Below are 23,555 nucleotides of genomic sequence, written 5' to 3'. Positions count from 1 at the left end.
TGTCTGCCGTAACCCTTGGCATTCCTTGGCTTCAGATGCGTCACTCCTGTCACGTGGACGTCTTCTCTGTGTGTCTTCCCTCTCTGTGTATCTATCTCTGTATCCAAACTTCCCCTTTTTATAAGGACACCAGTCATCTTGCACTAGGGCCCAACCTTAATGACCTTATTATAAATTAATAACCTATATAAAGATTCTATTTCCAAATAAAGTCACATTCTGAGGTAATGGGGGTTAGGATTTCAACAAATCTTTCTTGGGGGAAGGGGCACAATTCATCCCATAACACTAGAGCTGAGCAAAGAATTATGGGGCCATACTAGCTGTTTGAGCAAAGGTAATAGCCATAGATGCTAACTTCAGGAGGGAAGCGTTGGGTAGAAGGGGAGGGTAGAAAGGAAGGATTTTTCATACCCACTTCTGTTAACGTGACATTTGTAGAGGTACATGGGATTGCACATAAAGAATGAAAAGTTTGCTTAAGGCCTAAAGTCTTGCCATGTTTAGCCCTTTCATAGTAAATAAGGTTTCAAGTGTCCACTGCTTTTCATTATGAATCTTAGTGTTCAGAATAAATAACAAGATCTAGGACTTTAATTTCTCCTAGCCCAGGTCGCAGCATAACTTAGCACTGACTTAAATGTGCCCCATACACCATTAGCAAAGGAAATGGATAATAAAATATATCAGTCTGACACATAATGAGCACCTACAAAAATACTCAATAAATATTGGTTATTTTTCTCCATTCTGTGGACTGTCAACCCCCGCAAAGCTAATTTTTATTAAACTTACTATAGCAAAGAAAAACGTCACCTTGACAATACTCATAGTGTCTCAGAAGGAGGATTTCAGCAAAGACAGCATTGGGGCTCGGGGCTCGAGCAGTCTAAGGCTGGTTTTTCTATACAGGGAACCAATCAATATTGGGAAGAGTTTATGACATGATAGTTTAGGATAGGTGGACACAGCAAGGTATGGGTTTTGATGAGTAAGCTGTTATCTGATAGGCAAGCTCTTTCCACAGGTGGATAATCCATTTCCTGATAACAGAGCTGTTTTCCCAGATGGGGAAACTGTTTTCCTGGATACATTGGTTTGCAGGAATCTTCTAAAGCAAACAGCTACATTATTTATTGGTTTTCACTTATCCTCCAAGGAAATATTTCCAGAATATATTAAAACAGGTGTCATGGGGGCTTCCTTGGTGGCGCAGTGATTGAGAGTCCGCCTGCCGATGCAGGGGACACGGGTTGGTGCCCCGGTCCGGGAAGATCCCACATGCCGCGGAGCGGCTGGGCCCGTGAGCCATGGCCGCTGAGCCTGCGCGTCCGGAGCCTGTGCTCCGCAACGGGAGAGGCCACAACAGTGAGAGGCCCGCGTACCGCAAAAAAATAAACAAAAACAAAACAAAACAAAAAACAGGTGTCATCATTTCTCACTTCCCGCATATTCTTGGACACACCTGAAACAATTTTACTTGACGAATCAGTAATCTTTAAGGAGTAGAATGATTAGTATACTTTACAGCACTATGATGAAAGAATCTACCTCTTTCTGTGACAGAAAGACCACAGACATACCTATAGGCCTTTTATAAGAGGTATCCCATAAACCCATGGTCAATACATGGTGCTAAGCACATTGTAGTCACAGCTCTCTGGGTAGGGTAGAGAACCTTTGGCTGTTTTCTTACCTTGGTTTTACCTGTAATTTCAATTTTCCACTATGAATGCTACTAATCATAAGAGAGTAAATGTGAGATCTTGATTGTATTCATAACTGAATGAGAAAAAAAATCTATCTCCACAACTATAAACAGAGCTGGAAACACATAACCTTCAAAGAAGCATTTCTTACAAAGGTCAGCATATTGGCCAGAAAGTCAATATATTTCTCATCTGCTGTCAGGGTCTACTGCATACCGTGTAAGTTAACTGAGTTAGGAAATATTAATATGATAGCACTAAAAGAGCTCTCCATTATCAGTACTGGACATCAAAATTGAAGTATGTGGGAAGCAGGGCTAATAGACAGGTGTGAAGCTGCCAACTTAGGGAGTTTTTCTCTAAATAAACAGGACTATGCTGAAACAGCAACTTTCTCCCTGATAGCAGATCAGCATTTCTTCAAATCTGACAGCCATATTTTCTGCAATAGCAATCACTGGTTTGATGACATAAGCATCATTTCTGGTTCTTGTTTTGGAGACAATTTTTATTCCACTGGAAAATTTCTAGCATGGGAGTGTATTTTGGTATAATATTTTGTTGCCATTTGATACCAAGAATAAAGACCAAAGAAAACCAAAGTCTTTCTCTAGAGAATCTTAGCAATATTGCTCACAGCTTTAAGAAAATCTCTTCAAGAGCAGCCTAGGAAGGAGAATACTCAGGACTGTAACCTTGACGATTGTTAGCCAGAGAAGCATATTTGCAACGGCGTATGGTGTACCCTCAATATATAAAATTGAACAGGCTGGTTTGAGAGTTGGTGGGAGGTAGGGAAATGGTAACAACTGCCCCAACAATAAATTTACACATCCTCAAGGTCACAGACCCCATGTTCACTTTTGAGACAGGTTCCTAACTCACCAGACGTCTCTAGTCTTCGCCCTGACCTTTTTTTTTTTTAAATTTTTATTGGAGTATAGTTGCTTTACAATGTTGTGTTAGTTTCTACTGTATAGCAAAGTGAATCAGCTATACATATACAGACATCCCCTTCTTTTTGGATTTCCTTCCCATTTAGGTCACCACACAGGGAACTCTACCCAATGCTCCCTGACCATCTTTTTTTTTTTTTTTTTTGCCGTACGCGGGCCTCTCACTGTTGTGGCCTCTCCCGTTGCGGAGCACAGGCTCCGGACGCGCAGGCTCAGCGGCCATGGCTCACGGGCCCAGCCGCTCCGCGGCATGTGGGATCTTCCCGGACTGGGGCACGAACCCGCGTCCCCTGCATCGGCAGGCGGACTCTCAACCACTGCGCCACCAGGGAAGCCCCCTCCCTGACCGTCTTGAGAGTCCACGACTTGTATTTCTCAGTTCACTTGGCTGATTCCGTACACTTTTAGCAGATCTATTCGACTTTTGACTGATAAAATGTTGTTCTCCTTCTGGATATCAAGGTGTCACAGGAGGTGGATGAGGGTGATAGGAAATAGACTGGATTCCCCTGCCTCTACTCTCCTAAGTTGGTTTTAAACTCTGGTCCAAGCCCAGAGTCCATGCTTCCTGTACTGCTCATTCATTCATTCATTTAATAACATTTCAGAACTTTCTATAGACCCGTCTAAACCAGAGGCCCTAGAGAAAACAGATGGAACAATTAAAATAGGTAACTTGAGGAGAGTTTAATAGACTACTTTAAAGGTTCAGGGATGGTGTAGGGAAAGCACAAGGCATAGCTACTGGGGCACTGATCCAACCTTAGGCCTGAGGGGCAAGGGGAGGGAGCAGTTACTGGGACTTGGAGAAGTGACTAAATCTTGAAGGATTTAGCCAGCGTCTAGCAACCTACAGGGAGGAAGCTAGGGCAGTAAACGCCTCAATTTCTTTCTCCTCCATCTCTCTGATCTCTTGCCATGTTTCCCATTGGAAGAACCAGAGGTGGATTTACCATGAAGATAACTGTTCACCTTCAGCTACTTTCATTTATAGTGGCTCCTTCCAGGACCCTGTTTGGGCCCTAGCAATGTTCAGGTGTGCATATGGTTTTGTAAGACTTTCAAACGTAAGGTATTTATGTCTGCTGTCGCTTCACATTCCAACCTACCCTCCATCAAACTTCCCCTGGTTCTTGTGGTGCTGGGAGTGCTCACAGGCATTTGGAGGCTCCAGCTGTGGGGTAGTTGAGTTGCGGATACATTGATTTTGTGTTTAGGGGGAAATGTATGCAGTTCACGATCTCTTCTGTATTATTGCTAGGCTTCCCAGACTAGGAATAATAGCTCATTTATGCCTAGGTCACGGGGTGACCACGCAGCGTTCGGGGATTTATTGGTTTAAGACTGAGTTAGAGCCTGTATTAGTCTTCTAGAGCTGCCATATCAAAGCACCATACTGAGTGGCTTAACGCTTAAACAGAAATTTATTTTCTCACAATTATGGAGCCTGGAAGTTCAAGATCAGTGTCAGAGGTTTGGTTTCTAGTGAGGTCTGTCTCCTTGATCGCCAGATGGCTGCCTTCTTGCTGCATCCTCAAATGGCCTTTTCTCTGTGAACTCACATCCCTGGTGTTTCTTCCTCTTCTGTGTGTTGCATGTATCCTAATCGCCTCTTCTTATAAGGACACTAGTCAGATTGGTATAGGACCCACGCTTGGCCTCATTTTCACTTTATCTCTGTAAAGGCCCTATCTCCAATTACAGTCACATTTTGAGGTACTAGGGGTTAGGACTTTAACATATGAATTTGGGGAAGACATAATTCAGCCCATAATCATGGGGATTATGATATCTGTTTTCCTCTCTCCTGGCACTGTTGAGAGGATATACATAAGGAATACTGTAAAGGTATGGGGACTTCCCTGGTAGCTCAGTGGTTAAGAATCCGCCTGCCAGTGCAGGGGACACGGGTTTGAGCCCTGCTCTGGGAAGATCCCACATGCCGCGGAGCAACTAAGCCCATGAGCCATAACTACTGAGCCTGTCTGCCAAAACTACTGAAGCCCGCGTGCCTAGAGCCCGTGCTCCTCAAGAAGAGAAGCCACTGCAATGACAAGCCTGCGCACCACAACGAAGAGTAGCCCCCGCTTGCCACAACTAGAGAAAGCCCGCATGCAGCAATGAAGACCCAACGCAGCCAAAAATAGATAAATAAAATAAATAAATTTTAAAAAGGAATACTGTAAAGGTCTAAGCTATACAATTATAAAAATCTAAGCACTGGGAACTGAGAATATTATACCTCATTGTGAAGTACTTTTCCTCTGTGACCACAGGCCTTTATAAGTAATAATTTGCACTCTATCACAATACCTGATGTAAAGGTGGATTGCTGTCTCTTCCTCTTCTCATAAGGACACCAGTACTACTGGATTAGGGCCCCACCCTAAGGGCTACATTTTAACATAATTACCTCTTTAAAGACTTTATCTCCAAATATGGTTACATTCTAGGTACTGTGGGGTTGGCATTTCAAAATTTGGATTTGTTGGCGGAGGGGGGGGGGGGAGCAGGTCACATTTCAGTCCATAACAGGGGCCAAGGCAAGATGCTGTAATGGGGAAGACCACTTCCCACGCTTCACACATGGGCAGAGATGAAGCCCAAGAAGAGAGTGAGTAGAAAGGTATGTGGCTTGGAGAAGCTTGAGATACCCTGGCAAGGCCTCAGGCAGGAAGAAGTTGAAGAACTCTTGGCTCTTCTGCTTATGGGGAGTGAGTGCTAGGAAATGCCTTAAATTTCAGACATGGAATGTGTGCAGGAGAGCTCAGCTGCCTGGAGAGATCGTGCATGCTGTGGTGGTTTGCATGTCCATGTTTCTAGAGTCTGAGGCTCTTGGGGCCAAGCACTGTAATCCATTCATCTTGGCAACCCCAGTGTCTAGGGACCTGAAACAGTGAAGGAACACAGCAAAGCTTGTTCAACAGATTGATGAGCCTCTTAACGGAGACCTGGAATGAATTAATGCCTCGTTTTCAAACCATCTGTGAACTGGGTCGTTTTGCAGATGGATGATCCCATCAGTCCTATGTTCATCTTTATCTTGTTCTTAAACTCTGGTTCCTGTCCCCCATCTCCTAGTGTGCACAAGTGCTTCCGCATGTGCACACACACTGACACACACAAACACACAGTACATGCAATGGTCCTCTGGCTAGAGCAAAAAAGCGTGGCAGAATATCCCCAATGGAGGTACACACCTGTTTGTCTAAAGGTAGATGAAGTCACACCTTCACTGGCCCATGAGCCTTTGTTTATGAGACGTGTTCATAACCATGGGTTAGACTTTGCAAACAGAACTAAGCAAAGTTCTTATTCTGCCCTGTCTTCCTACCTTCCTTAACCCTGCCTCGCCTCAACAACTTTGACAGGATGGAAAAGTGGCCTGCAGGTGATGAAAGTGGTCATCTCAGCAACTCTCAGGATCTGATCAGTGTGCAGATCACTCATTAAGTATTTTTAGGCACCACGTCCTGCCTTGCTGTATTAGCTAATAACAGACATCAACTTTTCGAGCCAGTGGAATTTCTTCTGTAACCCATGCTGAATAAATGGTAGAGCCAAAACACAATGTCAAAACTCTTTGGGCTGGAATATAGATGCAAACTCTCTTTAATCCTAATTACTAGGATAATAGAACGACCTGAGAGAAAATGCCATGTCCAGATGAAGTGGGCAGGAGGCCAGACAATTGTACACTCCTCACCAGGTGTTTCCTCTCAAGTTTACACTGGGGAGGCTCACAGCCAATCCACCTTTATGTCAGGTAGCTGTGATGGAGAGCAAACTAGGGGAAAGGTACCGTTACTGCACAATGAAGTATCATGTTCTCAGTTCCTAATGCTTAGATCTTTAGCTTAGACCTTTACATATTCCTAATGTATATCCTCTCAACAAATGCCAAGAAACAGGAAAACAAATATTATAATCTCCCTGATAATGGGCCGAATTGTGTCCTGCCCCCCTTCATATGTTGAAGTCCTAGTATCTCAGAGTGTGACTGTATTCAGAGATAGGGCCTTCACAGAGGTAATTAAGTTAAAACTGAAGCCATTAGGGTGGACCCTAATCCAATCTAACGCGTCTTTATAAGAAGAAGAGATTAGGACACACACACCAGAAAAGAGACATCAGGGATGTGAGCCCACAGAGAAAAAGTCAGGTGAGGACACAGCAAGAAGGCGGCCATCTGCCAACCAAGGAAAGAGGCCTCAGGAGAAACCAAACCTGCTAACATCTTGATCATGAACTTCTATACTCCAGAACTGTGAGAAAATAAATTTCTGTTGTTTAAGTCACCCAGTCTGTGGTATTTTGTTATGGCAGCCCTAACAAGCTTATACACCCCACTTTACAGTAAGTGATTTGCCCAAGTTCTCAGAGCAAATTAGACTTGGACCGAGAACCCTAGGTTTGTTTGTTTGTTTTTTATATTGTCTTCATTCTATTACTATATTCTGCCTTTCAATGAGGAAAAAGAAACATAGACATTTAAAAAGTAACCTCTATTATTTTCTCTTTATTATTACAAATGTATGCATGCTCATGGTAGAAATTTTAACTTTAGACTAATAAGGATAACTTAAAGGAAGAAAATATAAATCACCAATAATCCCACTGTTCATGTGTAGAGGCTATCTTTCCATGCTGATAGGAGCTCCCGTTAATTTATAGACAAAAAACGGTCCCCCTCTGAAAGGTCCCCAGAAGGTTTTCCTAAGTACAGTAAGTCCGCTACATATGAACCTTCAAGTTGCAAACTTTCAAAGATGCAAACATGTGTTCCATAAACATCAGGCATGAGTGAAATTGCAGCTTGCCCTCCGTCTCCTATAGCTGATGATCCTTCAGCTCTACCATCTCCCACCTCCTCTCCCTCCTCCAGTCGGTAACCCTTCTTGCCTGTTCACTTGATGCCAGCCCCTGTATGCCAGCTGTTGTACTGTACTGCTGTACTTTTCAAGGTACTGTATTGTAAGACTAAAAATGTTTTCTTTATTTTTTGTGTTTGTTTTTTATGTACGTATTATTTGTGTGAAAAGTATTATAAACCTATTACAGTACAGTACTATATAGCCAATTTTGTTAGTTGGGTACCTAGGCTAACTTTGCTAGACTTACGAACAAATTGGACTTACGAAAGCACTCTCAGAATGGAACCCGTTCGTATGTAGGGGACTTACTGAATTTACATCCCCTGTGCCTAGACACAAATGCCTCATGCTTTTCCTCTCCTCTTCATGCCACCTGCTGATGACCTCTGTACGATCTCTTCTCACCTGGGGGTGAGGGGCACAAGCACAATGCTCTGTTATGTGCTTTGCTCCAAACAGGCACTCAGACCCTTCCCCAATCCCCCAAAACACAGAGATCAGTTTGTGACTTTTCACAAAAAGGATAGAAGGAAAGTACAACACCGAGAATAATGAACAACGCCTGCAAACTCTCAGACCCGCTTAAATACCTTCAAAACTCTCAGCTTTGGGCTTCCCTGGTGGCGCAGTGGTTGAGAGTCCGCCTGCCGATGCAGGGGACACGGGTTCGTGTCCCGGTCCGGGAGGATCCCACATGCCGCGGAGCGGCTGGGCCCGTGAGCCATGGCCGCTGAGCCTGCGCGTCTGGAGCTTGTGCTCCGCAAAGGAAGAGGCCACAGCAGTGAGACGCCCGAGTACCGCAAAAAACAAACAAACAAACAAACAAAAAACTCTCAGCTTTGAAGGGCTTGAGGGCCCAGCAGACAATGGGACCTGGGAAGGGGGTTGGGAAAGGAATTTGGGGCTCCATTAATATAGTAAGAGGGAGTGGGGTATAAACTAAAATGGGAAAAGAATAACATCTGTATTTTCACTAACTTCTAACTGTAATTTACATCAGCCTTTCAAATATGAATGTGGACAGCAAACCAAAGCAGGATTAGCCGTGTCTGTAACTTTGTCACTAACAGAAATCACAGCTATTTTCATAGCAAATTGTCATTGCAGATATCACTGCACATTCACCCTCATAACTTTGAAATTACAGTAGCTATTAGACCCGCTGCAGGGTCTTGTTATCTCATGCATTAAAAGGTCTGTGTATTTCCTTACCACCAATCTGCTTTTTAAAATGTATTAGTAACTGTATATTAATACAGTTGGCTTCTTTTGTGGTCCCATGTATTTTATTCTATGCATTTAAAAGATGCTTTTCTGGGGAATTCCCTGGTGGCCCAGTGGTTAGGACTCCATGCTTCCCCTGCCGGGGCCCAAGTTCGATCCCTAGTCGGGGAACAAAGATCCCACAAGCCATGTGGCTTGGCCAAAAAAATAAAAATAAATGCCTTTCTGAGTTGTCTAAGGCTTCACCAGACCACCAAAGAGTCCCCGTACAAAAAAGGGTGAGGTGCCCGCTGTAGAGTGAAGCAGTAGTAAGTGTCCCTCGTTCACACTGGGATGAACGTGTGCATTGTCTTTCAGGGCTGTTCCCAGAAGATGTGGAGCTGAGGCCCTGGAAGAAGGGAGGGCAAGGATGCATGAGGAAAAGCACTGAGTCTGAATCTGCTTCTGTCTCAGCCTGTGGTTGAGCTCCTGATTAGAAATGTGAGAGCTAGGAACAGGTGAAATAACTTTCAGGACAGACCTGTTGAGATGCTGAGCAGGGGCTGGCCTGCTTTGCATCACAGGTGGTAGCGAGTGACATCTGCATGACCCTGGGCAGCACGAGGACCTCAGCACAAGTGTCCAGGTCAGAGCAGGGGTCAGGCTGTTTCTCTCACCTTCATGGGCATGGGTGTTGAGACGTTGGTGAAGAGGACGGCAGATCCTCTATGGTAACTGCCGCTGGGAGTGTGGCGTATGGACACATGTTAAGGTGCCAATTTGGGACTCACAGAAATACCTGGATTGTAAATGGGATTCTACCTAAGGTTAGATGAGCCAAAAGGACCCCCAGTTGGTCCCCAACACTAAAGGGTCCTAAACAAGTCTGCTCTATTTACTCCAGTTTAAAGGGCTGGAAGAAAATTACACTGAGATACCTACCTGACCAACAATTATTTGAGGTAACAGGCCAATGAATCAAGTGACAGAATTGACAAAAGGGACTGAGTCCCGGCTCAACCTCTCACGGGGGACCCCAAAATCTTCTATACAAAAATGGATTAAATGGCTGGGGGAAAAATGTTTCTGGGACTCCTTGTAAGAACAAGACTTATTGATGGAGTCTTAATGGAGGCTAAATTTAAAGGTATAAGAGTTGATAAAATTGAGATGAAAGTTTATAAAAATTGGAATACTTGAGTGGCTTTATATAAGACGATTACATCTCTTTTGCCTAATTATACTGTGGGTTGGACATCATGAATCAATGGGGAATGCTTCCCCTGCCTGGTATTATAAGACAGGGCATATAAATCTGTCCCTTAAGCAATATTAATTAAACACACTGAGAAAAACCAGTAGGATTACCTGACCCCACACAATATAAAATAAAAACTGGGAGCTAATATTCAGTGGCTAATAAAAACAATAATGGAGATTTTTTGCCTCTAGGGTAAATTGCTGTGGGTTTAACTTTTACACTCAGAAAGAGGGCCTTTGTACATCCGTCAGAATGGCCATCATTAAAAAGTCTACAAGAAACAAATGGAGAGGGTGTGGAGAAAAGGGAACCTTCCCGCACTGTTGGGGGGAATGTAAATTGGTGCAGCCACTATGGAAAACAGTATGGAGCTTCCTCAAAAAACTAAAAATAGAGTTGCAGGACGTCCCTGACGGTCCGCTAGTTAAGACGCTGGGCTTCCAATGCAGGGGGTGCGGGTTCGATCCCTGGTCAGGGAACTAAGATCCCACGTGCTGCCTGGTGCAGCCAATAAATAAATAAATAATAAATAAATAAATAAAAATTAACATAGAGTTGCCATATGATCCAGCAATCCCACTTCTGGGCATATATCCAGAGAAAAAACTATAATTTGAAAAGATACATGCACCCTTATGTTCATAGCAGCACTATTTACAATAGCCAAGACATGGAAACAACCCACATGTCCATCAACAGATGAATGGATAAAGAAGATGAGGTACACACACACACACACACACACACACACACACACACACACACACAAAATGGAATACTACCAAGCCATAAAAAAGAAAGAATGCCATTTGCAGCAACATGGATACAACTAGAGATTATCATACTAATTGAAGTAAGTCAAAAAGAGAGAGACAAATACCATACAATACCACACACATGTGGAATCTAAAATATAATACAAGTGAACTTATCTACAAAACAGAAACAGACTCACAGATATAGAGAACAGAGTTGTGGTTGCCAAGGGGAGCAGGGTGGGGGAGGGATGGATTGGGAGTTTGGGATTAGAAGATGCAAACTATTATATATAGAATGGATAAACAAGGTCCTACTGTATAGCACAGGGAACTATATTCAATATCCTGTAATAAACCATAATGGAAAAGAATATGAAAAAGAATATATATATATATATATAACTGAATCACTTTGCTGTACAGCAGAAATTAACTCAACATTGTAAATCAACTATATTTCAATGAAATTAAAAAGAAGAAAAAAGAAAGAGGGCCTTTGTTGAATGCCTTGTGCAAACTTTCAAAGACATGATAAATTGAACCCTAAAATTTTAGAACCTAGAACATTTGGGTCTCAGTTTAGTTGGAAATCTTCTCACTGATATAAAAAAAACAGATTAAAGAAGATGTAGTTGAGCAAATCAATCTTTTGAAATCATTTAAGCATAAGAACAATTCTTCGAGGAATTAAGAGCAACTGTCTTTGTCTTACAAATCTCTACAAATCAGAAATGTAAATACAGTCCACAATGATTTGAGACCAAGCCAAGTTAGCTCAATCAGGGAGAACAACCAGAAACCAAAAGAAAAAAAAGGGCGTGGGGTCGGGAGAGGCCTTTTTAAACTCAAACTGCTGGAAAGGCTCTCTCACCCAAAATCTAATTCACAGCCTCCTTAAGGATTTATCAAGGACAAATACAAATCGTAAAAGTCTTTCCCACAAATAGTAAAGCCTTAGTCATCTAAGCAAATAAATTGAATTTATTCCAACTGTTATTTTTAAACTCGTAAGTTTATATTGTAATATTTGATTCATGACGCAGGCAGATAGGGTAGGGGGGGTGTGTCCCCGGTGGAAGAGAATCAGACATAGACCTAAGCCATTTTGTGATCTAAGCCTGGTTACGATGCTTGCACTTGCAGAAGAATAGTCTCAGTAGTTAATGATTTTAAAGGAAAAAAAAGAATGTAAGAACAAAGAGCTATTACCAGCCTGGGGAAATAACTTAATCATATCGAGACAATGAAGACTCCCCATTCTGTTTGGAAGGTAAAGATTAACCTGAGGCACATTCTTGAGCTGTTCTGCAGCATCCAACCCCCTTGAGCACTCAACCACCAGACTAACTGAAAATTTAAGAAATGGGAACGTTGACCTTTACTGACCCTCCTAACTTCAATCAACTAGAGCCCGGGACTCTGTTAACCTTTGCTCCAATTCTATGCAGAATTCTCCTCTGCTCAAGTCCCTTCATGAATATGCATACACCACTCAAGGCCCCTCATGAATATGCATGAACCCTTAGCTTAAAACTTCCCCAATTTTGGTGTTCAGGGACACATTGCTTTGAGAAATATTCCCAGTGTTTCCTTTACTTGTTGCAAGTAATAAAATTCCTTCTTCTCCAGCCCTTTGACTTGGTTGTGTATTTTGGCTCAACACCCATGCAGAGGTGAACCCAGCTTTTGGGTAAAAATGACTGTTTTAAAGTGAAGATATGAGATCTCTAGTTACGTCTGTTTATATGTCTGTGTGTACATTATATGTTTGCTATGTCTCTATTAATAAAAATATTTGGTGCCAAACAAATTGTTTTCTATAAAAAAGCACATTTTTAGAAATCAAAAACAATATTTATGTTTGCCAAGGTACAGAACGCTACCATAAAAGACAGTGCATAATTTCTTACTTCTTAGTTTTACTTCCTACTTCTTAGTTTTCATAAGAAATTAAGGTTTTTAAAAGTTAAGAATTCTAATTAATACATGTAATTAAAACTACTAAAATTAACAAGAAAAACATCTTTGTCTGAAATAAAAACTCACAAGGAATGAAAATACATTTTGTTAAGAGAAAAAGTAATTTTGTCCTGGAGAGAGACTAAGAAAGAAAAAGCATAGGACAAAGTCTGAAAGTAAAAAGGAAGTTACAGAAGGTTTGTGGGAAAGGAGCCCTGAGAAATGAGTTTGAACATGGTCAAGACTGGCTAAGATTAAAATAAAATTTAATTGAGTAAATAAATTTTAATATTTAAAGCAAGCTGGTACAAAACTAGAATTTAGTTTTCTTTCTTTGTTTCTTTTTTTTGACCATGCTGCTTGCAGGATCTTAGCTCCCTGACCAGGGATCGAACCTGTGCCCCCTGCAGTGGAAACGTGGATTCCTAACCACTGGACTGCCAGGGAATTCGAGAATTTAGTTTTCTGGGTTATGAGAACAAAGTTTTCTTGGACTATCGATCTGCTTTTAATAACAGATTGTAAATTTTCTTTACCTCCTTTTAAGTAATCTGTTGCAACTTTCTGTACCTTTAAGATGTTTTATTGTCAATTTGGTTGAATGAATAAGTATTATTTCACAGTGAACTATGATCCTATTTGACCAAATGTTGTAAAACTTTTTGATATCTTGGACAAACTTCCCCAAGTCAAATTCTAAATGGAGTTCTTTTGACCTCTAGCTAACTTTGAGATGCTTCAAAGGGCCCGTGAAACATCCCAAAGAGAAATATTAAACTAATTATGTTTACTTGATATGTTAAATTACATGGGAAACATTGTCAAATAAGTGGTGATAAACCTTCTTAGGTTATACTGTATAGGTAAATGATATAGAATTTCCAACCAATTGTATGGAATAAAATTCTAAACTTATCTTAAAATGTTGTATGTCACAGAAATAACCAGCTTTCTTGTCAATTGCATTATAATCAGATCTTTAATCATGCCATTTTAAGTCTTTTGTCACTTATAGACAGTCATTATTTTACTCTGATGCTTTTATAAAATGAAGATCTTCAAGAAGATTCATGAAAAGGACTTTTTGACAAATATAAGTTTCTGATGACTTTTAGATCATACCACTGAACGGGGTAAGAAATTACAAAACTAATGGAAAACCTGATGGCTTCATCCAGGTCAACAGGAATTAATTACATAGGACTGAGTGAACTGATAAATATGATTTATAATTTTATAACCTTTTGCCTGAAACATTACTGGCCTTTGTATCTTTGTTCTTCAGAGAACATTTCCTCTTATGCTAACTACGACCTACAGCAAGTTGATAAAGCGTAGCTTTGTAAATAAAAATGAAACATCTATCTTTTTCTCTCTACCTGATCCTTCCAGAATTTGGCTTCTCCAACTGCCTCCCCTCTGGACTTGATGGCTTATTGTGACCAGATTACAACTAATTATACTAATCATTGTTTTAATTTGTTCTTTCTTTGTTGTTTTCAAATTATGTTTTTTCTCTCTCTGAGTACTATGACCTTATTAATGTTACTAGCTATATTACTTATATCCTGTCTATTTTATAATATTGTTGTCTCTTGCATTACGCAATGTGTAACCAAGCCTCGGATAAAATTAATGACGGTTAAAGGTCTTGAGACAATTGATCATATATATAACTCTATATAAAATAATTGTAATAGTGCAACTCTGGATATGGGAAGAAGAAACAAGGGAAAGCATTTCCTGGATTGCAATAGACAAGACAGACAATCCAGAGAATTTTAGGTTATCAACAGGGCCTGATCCAAGAATAGCACATCGAATGGACTAACAACCTTTTATTCCTGTCTAAACTAGGAATGAAATTCAAGCCATCAGCCACTGCAGTTGCCCCTCAACAGTACACCCTGAGAGGAATTCAGGATGGAGAAAAACGTAAACATCCTTTGTTGGATACTGGCCCTAGATACTTAAGATGCATATCTAAGGAATAATTTCAATGAGCCCAGACTCTCGCATCTTCCCATACACAGAAAAGCATTAACTTGAGATGCCTGTTTTGTGACTAGTAGTAATCTTTGATGTTTGACTACATGTTTGTTTGGTTTTTTGGGGGGCGGGGGGGTTGTTTTTTGTTTTCAGCAAAAACTCCTATATATGCTGGCTACTTCCTTACCTCTTCAGAGCAGTCTCTCAGAGCTAAATGAGAGGCTGTCTCTTGGGCTATAGCCCTCAGTAGGTCCCAAATAAAACTTAACCTGCAACTTTTAGGTCGTGTGTTTTTCTTCATTTGACAATCACTACTATTTTGAATGTCTCTGGTACAGCATTAGAACCAATATTCCCAATCAAAAACTTCAATCAATTGGACTCAATAGGAAACATAGAAATTTATTTATTAAGGGTCCTTAACATGGAAGATCTAGGAGAAGTCATTCTAAGTAATCCCAGAATACCATCTAGATTATAAAGGAAGGGTATTGTTGATGAACAGTGAAATCTCATTACTTAGTTTCAGAGATCTGATGAAAAGATTCCACTAATCTTTTGTTCGCTTTCTGTTTCTGAGTTTCTCTAGAACCCCAAGTCCAGACATGAGAGAGGGGTCAACCAGGAAGCAAGTTTCTGCCTCCTCTGGGGGATCCAGTGAACTCTGGAAAGATTCAGACCTGACTCAGGATACCCAAGACTTTTACAAATATATTATTATGGATATGATGTGGAACTATCATAATTGCTACCATTTATTGAACCCATACTATGTACAGACATTGTGCTAAATGCTTTTGTGTATTATCTCATTTAATCCCCAAACATCCTTGGGGTCATATTATTATGTCTTATTTTAAGAAAAAAAACTGAGGCTCAGATAAGTGAAGTACTGTAACTTAAGGTCATAGTGAGGACTTCCCTGGTGGTACAGTGGTTAAGAATACGCCTGCCAATCAGGAACACGGGTTCGAGCCCTGGTCCGGGAAGATCCCACATGCCGCGGAGCAACTAAGCCCGGGAGCCACAACTACTGAAGCTTGCTTGCCCTAGAGCCCACACACTGCAACTACTGAGCCCGCGCGCTACAACTACTGAAGCCCGTGTGCCTAGAGCGCGTGCTCCGCAACAAGAGAAGCCACTGCAACGAGAAGCCCGCGCACGGCAACGAAGAGTAGCCCCCGCTCGCCGCAAGTAGAGAAAGCCCGCAAAGAGCAACGGAGACCCAATGCAGCCAAAAAAAAAAAAGCAGTCATAGTGAAGGGGTCTGCCTCCAAAGTTATGTTCCTAAAAAGTTCTAGAATCAATATTGGCCCAGGGACAGCCCTCACCTAGTACAGAATCAAAAGGCCTGGCAAGTAGAACAACTAAATCAGCTTTTGCCCGTGTTCAAATCCCATCCTCAAATTGCCTCTTGGAATTTGGCTTAGAGGAGAAACAGACAGCAGTGCCCCATTTTTTGCTGAAATGTAATTGAAATGGCTCATTGTTTTCTTTACTCTGAGTCCCCTGTGAGCCAACAAATTGTCAGCACACAAATTGAAGGCAGTTCTAACACAATGACCGCTGAGTGTGTGCAATAATAAGATGTAATAGAAGCTGCTAGGAAGGTTTTAGGGGGCAGTCTTGCTATCTTGATGGTCAATAATGACAGTAAGTTCATATGTAAGGACATCACCTTTCTCAAAATTCAGCTTGTGTTTTCTCTTCAGAAGCTTTGAATTATTTATTTTACTTCCCTGGTGCTTTACCGTTTGCTTTTTAAAAACATAAGACTTTATGATTTAGGTACGTTAAATATTTTATTTAAAATATTAAATATTTTAATGTAGAATTCACTGGGTTTTGCTATCACTATTATCTGACGCATCCTTATACATCAGATAATAAATGGGAAAATGCATGTAACTGTAGTTCTTTTGACCAAAGTATTAATATTAAAGCTCATATGTCTTCCTATCTCTCTTCTGCAGTGTTCCTACTGTAAATGTTGGAGCATCTTGAAAGCATAGACCAGTATCACTACTGGGTAAAGCCAAGTCCATTTATTAAAATATTATCGGTTCAAATGTCAGCTTTGGGGCTTGGGAGAACCTTGGCTGTATTTCTCTTGATGTTAAAGGCCGAAGCAGCTACTTCGGTGCCATCTTAATTCTATCCACCCCTTTCCCACATAGCCTAATTCTACAAAACATGAATAGAAGAAAAACTCATTGTGGTTGTTCTCCACCAATTTGATTTCAATTAAAAGAGTAGAATTGTTTAGTCACCCAGGAGCAAAGACCAGTGAATAGTGTTAAGCTTAAAAGGAATAAAGCAAAATTAAAAAAAGAAAACAAAAGCAGGCCATCGCCAATTGCTTAAATGCTACCCTCCAGACTGGTTTCACCAAGGGTTATAGCTTGCCCTCAAAATCGGTTACGGAAGCAAATTCACCAATTCAATAAATGTTACTACGAAGTCCCTCTCCCATCCAAGCATTGTGCTATGCAACAGGATTAAAATACAGACAAACAAAAGCATACGTAAGGAAAAGTCATGATTTCCTACACTCGAAGATCTCACAGTCTTGCAGGGGAAAATGACCTGCAGATGGCGCTCCAGCAGCCAGTCAGTGATGAGCCCCATAACCGTGGGCGCGGATACAGCGCTCCAGGATCGCAGATATGAGACAATATATCCCGTCCGCCTGAGACTGATCAGAAAAGGTTTTGTAACAGAGAAGCACTTATATCCGATGGACACTGAGGGGGTTGTAGTAGCAAACACTGGGTGGCCGAGGGATGGTTGGTGAGGAAGGACCTTCCAGGCAGAAGGAGCCATGTGACCAGCGGCACACGTGTAGGACAGGACTGGTGTTGTATATGACTACGCCCATGACAATACTGGTAGGAAATACAGAAATATGACAGCGGTTACCTGTTTCTTTGGATTTACAAGTAAATCAATTTCAACTTCATCATTCTGTGTTTTTTCCAAAATTTGTACAAATAGACTGTTACATTTTTTAATAAGGACAAATAACTTTTTTAAAAAGTGCATGGCATATTTGAGGATATGGCTAGGAAGGGAAGAGATATCAAGATCCTGAGGGTGGCCAATGAGCCTGAAAAAGGAGCTGTGGTTAGGACAGTCCCAGATCCTCACTGAGTTAAGGAGATTGACCTATATCTGTGAGCAGTGGTTTTCAACCCCGACGGAGGAGCTTGCAAAATACCGCCACCCAGGCCACACCAAGATTAATGAACAGAGAATCTCTGGGGGTGGGATTCAGGTCCCAGTAACGTGGGGTGGATACAGTCAGACACGGATGCTCTAGAACGAGTGTGTTCCGGTAGGGAGAACCTGGAGTCGGGGAGAGGGGCCGTGAGGGGGAAAAGCACCGAGGAGGGCAGTGACCGCTGGCATCTTAGGGTAGGAGAGGGAGGAATATGACAGATGAAGGAAAGGAACAGGGCATTTCAGGCAGAGTAAATGATGCATGAGGGCCTGGAGTATTTGGATAGAAGCGGGAAGCAATGTTGTGACTAGAACTAGGTGCAAAGAATGCTGAGGTTGGTGACAGTGGGTCTAATTTATTTTAAGATATCGTTACCATTAAACCCTTGGCTTCTTATGCCATAGAATGTGATTTTGCAGCCACTCATCAGTTATGTCCATGACTACTGAGTCTACTATTGATTTTTCAATCAACTTCAAGTTTTAGATACGTGGATTCTGTGGTTAGTTCTAATTGACCATCGCATCCAAGCTACGATTTGCTTTATTATGAATAATAACGTTACCATTTTAAACTCTAAAGGCTGTTGGTCTGGAGCAGGGTTACGCAGCCTCAGCACTATTGACGTTTTGGGCTGGATCATTCTTCCTTGGGGAGAGGGGCTGTCCTGGGTAGTGTAAGGATGTTGAAGAGCATCCCCAGGCTCCACCCACTAGGTGCCAGCAACATCCGCCCCATCCTCACCATCCCCAGGAATGACAACCAAAAATGTCTCCAGTCATCGCCAAATGCCCCTTGGGGAATAAAATCACACACCCCCCCACCCTCCCCAAGGTGAGAACCACTGGTCTAGAGCCTAATTCTAGACCACTTCTCAAACGTGTGTGTGTACGTGTGTGTGTGTGTGTGTGTGTGTGTGTGTGTGTGTGAATTTCCTGGGGGTCTTGTTAAAAGGCAAATTCTGATTGCACTGGGGTGGGGAGCCTGAGATTTTGCATTTGTAGCGAGCTTTAAAGTGCTGCTACTGCTACTACTCTAAGAACAAAGCTTTTGAGTAAATAAGCTCTAGACCTTACATTACTAAGTGCTAAAGTAAGTGCTGATTTCAGTGAGGACAGGAATCGCGTTTATTGCAGCTCTCCATGAATGCATCTGAGGACTGATGATAACTTCTGAATATTTCCAGGATCCCCTTACACCATTTTATAGAATTCATGGTTATGAGAGTCCACAAATACATGACTGCCATAATCTTGTAGCCTACCACCCGCCATTACTTTATGTATGTAACACTATTCACCTGGAAAGCTTTCTCTTTACCTGCGCATTGTTAATCCTTTCGCGTTGCAAGAAGTGACTTTATCACTTGATCTTCATTGGAAGCAAATGTTTCCATCTGGTCATGTGATACTCTTATTCTAATCACACTCCATTATCTAACCAAAGTCCATTTTTGGATCATGGGTAAAACGGTGTCCCTTTAAATAGCCTAAGAGTCTATCTTCGAGCTGATGTGTATTCAAATTGTCCACCCAGATGAGCCTCACATGATGGAACAGATGTGATTCAGAAGAGTTACACTGGAAAATGCATTTCTGAAAACTAAATAATATTTTCTCCAACTTACATAATTAGTAGTATATTTCCCCTGAAACGATACCCTTAGAAGACAGTATCTGGGAGAATGTCACTGCTAAGCGTGTGTCCAACATTTATTTAGTCCACAAACACTTACTGATCCCTTACAATGGGACAGGGACAGTTGCAGGAGCTGGCAAGTGGGCTGTGAGCCTAGCAGACAAGACGTGGTCTACTGGGGAAGACAAACACTGCAGGAGATCATTTCACAGAGTGATAAGTGCCTGGAAGGAAAACAGTGATACAATGGCGACACCAGAGGAGGTGCAGGTGGTCAGGGCCGGCCTCTCCCAGGAAATGCTGCATGGACGGTGAGGTCCAGTCGAGAAGGAGACAGCCCTGCATAGATCTGGAGGGAGGACATTTCAGAGGAAGGCCAAGTGATGTGACCAAAGAAGAGTGGACTGAGACTGAAGGAAGAGGAAAGTACAAAATCCAGGGCCACAAAAGAACGACTTTGTCCCTGCTCAGCCCTTGCTAGCCCTTGGAAGTTGAGCAAAGTTCCCGGATCCTTTCTGGGTCTCGGGGTCTGGAAAATCAGGGGGTGAACCAGATTGCAATCACCTGGGAAACTTACCAAATGCTGATGACTTACTTCATCGGTCTAGGGGGCAGCCTTGGGCGTGGAGACTTTGAACAATCCCCGGGTGATTCTAATGCACACAGCAAGCAGCTTGAGAGCCCTGAACTGGGTTACCTGTGAAGTTCTGTCCCACTCCTACCCCCTGTGGGTTTAGGGCTGACCCTGTCATTATGTTAAGTGACCTCAGCCAGCCCAGCCTTTCTGGGCCTCAGTGTCTCCAGCTGCTGGATGTGGGAAATTGCCCTGGATTTATCTATCCTTTTTCGTATTATCATTATGCTATGACATGGTTAGCTTGTTTGCTTATTTAACCACAGGGCTGAAATCCCATCTTGGGCCAGTCATCATTTTCCCAGTCTGAGGAGGTAATGTGATATTCCCTGCAGGGTTTCTTTCTGTCTCTGAGCCTCTCCAAAGCAAATGGACTTTTCCATCCCTTTCAACTGTAGCACAAAAAGAGGACTACAGCCATTATAGGCATTTCCTTTATAAGCAGAGGCAAACAATAAATAGCTCTCAGCTTGCTATCCAGGTAAACTCAAGACAAATTTAGAAACATCAAACTTGGACCCATCGTTTGACAAAACAGAGTGAGAATGTTTGTTTTGTTCCTGGATGATTTCATTTCCCCCATCCTTTTTTAAATTCTGTAAGATCTAATCCAAAAAGATAGGTAGTGTTTGCAAAGGCCAAAGCTCACTAAAGGGCTTAACTCCTTTAATGACCGAGGCCGCTGAATTCCAGCTCAACCAGATTAGCCAAGTTAAGTCTTTGGCATTAGGGTCTCTCTCCTCTAACACCCAGGCGTGCTGAGAAGCTGTCAGCCCTCCTCACAAATCCTCACTAAACTCCCAATAATAGCAACTTAATCTATGAAGAAGGCAACAAAGGAAGAGATCTAAGTACAGCCTGTGCTGCTGAGCCGTCCTCTAGAAATAGAATGTGATCCACATGGGTAATTTTAAACTCTCTAGTAGCCATATTAAACCAGTAAAAAGAAAGAGATGGCATTAACTTGAATTAATATTTTATTTTACCCCATAATATTATTTCACCACATGATCGATATAAAAACTTTATTAACAACATGTTTTACATTATCTTTTTCTTAGCAAATCTTCAAACTCCCATGTGTATTTTATAGCACATCACAGTTCAACCTAGATATATTTCAAGTGTCAGCAGGCCAAATGGGGTTAGTCACCGGGGCCTCAGAGGATCCTATTTGTTTTTGCAGTGCTGGCTGCAGGAGGGGAAATAGAGCAGGTTGGTGTAGCAGAGAGGGGTGGGACCCAATAACATTTCTTTAAACAAATATGAAGCAGTGTGATCCTACCTAGGAAAACATGTTGGCAAAGTTCTTTCTTTGTTAAAGAGGTGGTGCGGTGAGCTGGAATGGAAAATAGGCTCTGGCGTCAAATAGATTTAGGTCAAATAGATTTAGGTTCAAATCTTGCTTGTTTAAGTCACAAGATTTTAGGCCAGCTGCACACGTTTCCTCACCTGTAAAATGGCAAAAACTTCTCTTCATCTTACTCCTATGAGAACTAAATGGGGAAACATTCAAAACATTCAGTGGAGCACTGATCACGGGCTTGTCACTGAGGAAATACAGGCATCCTTTTGGATGTGTGTGTCCCTGCATATGGCAGGTAACCAGCAAAGGTTTGTTGAGTTCATTATAAAATTGTGGCATAAACAAAAGCAGCAGTTACAGACCTGACTCTTATTAATAGACGTTCAAGGGCCTTAAACCATATGTGTTGAAATAAATCCTAAGGCTGTAAATTTCTGTGTGTTTTCCTCTAACTTTTCCGACTTTTACAGAGGAACTGCTATTTGGAGCAAGTTGCCACATCAATTGTTAACATGGCTCCAAGATTTAGTGAAAACTTTAATTTTTCTTGAACTAAACTTTACTTTAACATTCTTTGAGATGAGTTGTCTTTATTAAAACAGAAGACTGTCATTTTCTTTTCTCTCAGACTTCCATTGTTTGATGAAAATCAACCTTCCTTCATTCTCTGCTTTGGAAAAGTCCCCTCCCTGATAAGGACGAGCCCCAGTGTACACGAAACCAAGCAGAACCCTGCAGGGCCTTCCCGGGTACAAAAATCCCTCTGTGTCCCCCATTTGTTGTTTGTAGAGAAAAGGCTTTAGTCTCCTAGGCCTTCTTGAGTTCCAAAGAGCAGATTCAAGCGGTTAATGATTAGAACAATAGAGTCACAGGACTCCTAGTTCCTCCTGGAGGGATATAGATAACAATCTGATGCTTATCTTTGAGCTGTTCGGCAGAAACTAAGACCCCCCACCTGGTGTAGGGTGATGACCAGCACTGACCACCAGCATATAGACCCCAGACTGGTTGGAAGCATAAGGCTGATTGAGATTCCTGAAACTTTGCCCTATTACCTCACCTCCAGCCAATCAGAAGGTCCATAACTGATCAGGCATCCTACAACCCTCTCCCCTAATACTGTCTTTGAAAACACTTGCCTAAAAGCCAGTAGGGAATGCAAGGTTTTTGAGCATGAGCTGCCCTTGCTTGGCACGCTGTAAATAAACCCTTACTTTGCTGCAAACACGCACTGTCAGAGTTTGGCTTTCTGTACCATGGGCACATGAGCCCTTGCCTGGTAACACAGGGTCCTGTGAATCTTTCTGCCTGCCTTCTCAAGAAGAGTATGGACTGAGAATGGAAAGACGTGAAGAAAAAGATCAAAGACAGAGCTGGCAGTGTCCGTAAATCAACAGGTCACTACTTTCAAAATCTATATGATGTTAGACACTTTTTAACTTTCAAAAAGACAAAAAATAACTAACTTAAAAACAGTTTGGGGTTGATAGTGGAGGATGCCACACATGAATGGAGGGCAGGGGACATGGGAACTCTCTGTACTTGCTGCTCAATTTTGCTGTGAGTCTAAAACTGCTCTAAAAATAGTCTATGTAAAAGGGGAAAAAAAGATTTGGTTCAGGTAAAGAAGGCAAATTATAAACACAGAATAATACAATGGCCACTATGTTAGTGTGTGCAATTTAGTTCCTTTTTTTCTTTTCTTTTTTCTTTTTTTTTTAGCTATAATGAGACCTAGTAAGAAAGGGGTTTCCAAGAAATCCAGCTGCTTAAACTAAATGGACATAGAAGCAAAGCTCAAATTAAGAATTGCAATTAGCAAGTCAATAACATTTGGATGTCAGACTTAGAGTGGACAGAACCAAAAACAGGCACAAGTTCTTGTGTGTGTGTGTGTGTGTGTGTGTGTGTGTGTGTGTGTGTGTGTGTCTTTGTCTATGCAAACCAATCTGCGTATGATTTCCAATGGATTCTAATATTATGTATCTAATAAGACTGAAAAGACACCAGAGTTAAACTTGTACTAGTGTCCTAGTTTAGGTTCCATC

This window comes from Orcinus orca, chromosome 7 (assembly GCF_937001465.1).
Source record: "Orcinus orca chromosome 7, mOrcOrc1.1, whole genome shotgun sequence".
Lineage (NCBI taxonomy): Eukaryota > Metazoa > Chordata > Mammalia > Artiodactyla > Delphinidae > Orcinus > Orcinus orca.
This window is presented reverse-complemented; position numbering follows the sequence as displayed.